Raw genomic sequence first — 3,096 nt, forward strand, 5'->3', positions numbered from 1 at the left:
TGGGAGCCATATTTGTAAATTTATTTATTTCTCAATTATATTTAATTTGAAACAGATATAAAAAATTTATATTTAAATCACTCTTTCTCTCACATAATTTTAATAGCTAAAAAAATTTTACTTTTTATAATTTTATATTTAACATTTTAAATTATCTTTAGTTTTATTATTCTTTTAAAATTTTTAATTTTTGTTTTCATTATTCTTTTTTCTTATCATTATCTATCTACATATTTATCGTTGGCTCACCGCCACTCTTATATTAGCTTGTTCTCTCTTCTTCTCCTTCTACCTTCTTTTCAATCGCAATTAGTTATGACCATATATTAATTCGTAATTATTACACTCAAAAGTGAATACTACTTTAAAAATAAAGTAAAAAAAAAGTCTTATAACACTTGTGTGAATCATTTACACTCCTATAAATATAACGAAGGAGTAAACTTAATTTTTAGGGATAAGTACGATTTTGGTCCCTTAAGTTTAGTGCCAGAATCGAATTCGTCCCTCTTGTTATTTTGCCATTAAAGTCGTCCTTAATGTTTTTTTCGTATTAAAATCGTCCTTTTTATTTTTTTTGGACAAAAATGCCCTTCCCCGTCTTCCCTTCCCAGCACCCCTACTTATTAAAATAGGAATAGGGGTAGTTTAGGAATAAAACAAAAAAATTTATTAAAAAGGACGATTTTAATACGAAAAAAAACATTAAGGACGACTTTAATGGCAAAATAACAAGAGGGACGAATTCAATTCTGGCACTAAGCTTAAGGGACCAAAATCGTACTTACCCCTAATTTTTACTTTTATGAGTATTTTTTTTATTATTTAATGCACACAAAGTCATATATTTTCATTTATGATAAAGGTTAAAAATTAAAGTTAAATGATATTAGTATTTTTTTTATTTAATAAAATTAAAATAAAGTACAAAAATAAAGATAAAAATTAAAAAAATAAATAGTTCTAAAAAAGGATAATATCAAATTTTTTGTCATTATATATGAGAACGATGATTTATTTTATTATATTTATTTTTATACCAAATAATTAAAAAATTAAATTTTATGTTCATTTTTGTTACTTATTTTACTTATCTATAATTGTTTTAATTAGATTTTATATTTATTGAGTCATCTTTTTTCCTAACAAAAAAATAGTTATGAAGTCATTTTTATGTTTTTATAGGAGGACATTCATTATATCATAATTTTAATAATTAATGTAAATTTTAAAAATTGAATAAATTAATATTTATTTTGGTTACACTCAAGAGTGAATGATATGTATTCTTATAGTCAAGAAATACATATGGGCTTTTTTGGGTGAGCTTCTAAGAAAAGATCTTTTTTCGAGTTATCTTTTTTTAAAAGATCTTATGGAAAAGTAAAAGTAATTTTATGTTTGGTATCTCATGCAAAAAGATCATTTTATCTATCAAGTATGTTTGGGTATAATAATGTAAAAGTATTTTTTTATTTATTTATTACATGAAAAACATCTTTTTTTAAGGGAAAAAGATCTTTTAAAAAAAGATGTAAATTATAGCTTCTCAAAAAAGATGTTTTTTTATTTTTCTAGTGCTTTTAATTTTACTACTAGAAATTTGCCAAACACGCTAAAAAATAAAAAAATATTTTTTATTGAAAAAAGATCTTTTTTTATTAAAATAATGGCACCCAAACAAACACATAGACTTAACTTCTTCTATAATAAGTAAGTTTTTCAATAATTTAATTTATAAAAAAAGTCTCATCTTTTTATTTATCCTACAAATTAAAAATTAAAATTAATATTCATAGTTTTGATTAACAGAATTAAAATAAAATATAAAAATAAACCTTAAATAAAAATAAAAATACAAAATTTTAAATCCTAAAATATAAAATAGTTGAAAGATAAAAAATTACTTAAATATAATTTTTTAAGCCACTCCGTGAACTTAGATGAATAAATATTACATGCAAAATGAATCATAATATATTGACACAAAAATTATTGTGTATAAATTTTTAAAAAAATAATAAACCTCTCTCATTAATAACAATATTGGAACTTAAATTTGAACGCTAATCAATATTATATATTGTGTAGATACGTAAAGTATATTAAAAGGGTACGCTAATAATTTGAAGAGAAAAATTATTTTGTGTAAATTTATTTTCAAGAAAGATTATGTAATAATAATTTATATCTAATAGGAATATCTTAACAAGGTTACTGTAAAAAAATGGGGAGAAATTTTTTTATTTAACGTAATTGACGAAAGAATTTTTTTAATAATAAATCTCTCTTTTAAGAGTAATATTGGATCTTAAATTTAGACACCAATTATCATTATATATTGTATAAGTATCAAAAATATATTAAACCAAAATAGTATGATAATAATTTTAAAAAAAAGTATTCGTTCTACATTTAATTAAAAAATTACCCTGTTTAAACTATTGTGCAATTGGAGCCATTTTATAATCTTACTATTGAGGGTGAACAATTTGAAAGTAAAGCAGTTACATAATTTAGAGAACGTGAGTACATGATTGAGTCTATAGTTTTAAATTATAAAAACGAGGGTAGAATAGAAAAAAAAAAGAATTGGATACTAAACCTTCCGTATTCCCATTATATATATATATATATATATATATATATATTAGGGCAATTTACACAAATAAAATGAATGAGCAAAACCTTTACGCAAATACAACATTGGCAATTTCCAGACGCAAATGCAATAAACGCAACTATATATAATCAGCTACACCTTGTAGCGGAACTCAATTGCACGTAATCCCGCTACAGGGTACCGCGGATTACGTTGAGGGCTGCGTTACTCATAAACCGCTACACTCTGTAGCGGTTTATGCTCATATGGTGCTACACTCATAATCCGCTACACCCTCTAGCGGATTATGAACAATGTGGATTGATGAGAAGATGCCTATATATACCAGTCTTAGTAACAACTCGTGATACAAAATGTATGAAGTTATACAAATACATTGTCCATAAATAATAAGCCATAGAAATATAATAGGCACGAGGCATTAACAGTAACACGGATTAAATTTCTACATTAGGCATAAGCCATAGCTTTCG

The sequence above is a fragment of the Arachis ipaensis genome, chromosome B01, assembly GCF_000816755.2.
Source record: "Arachis ipaensis cultivar K30076 chromosome B01, Araip1.1, whole genome shotgun sequence".
NCBI classification, from domain to species: Eukaryota; Viridiplantae; Streptophyta; class Magnoliopsida; order Fabales; family Fabaceae; genus Arachis; species Arachis ipaensis.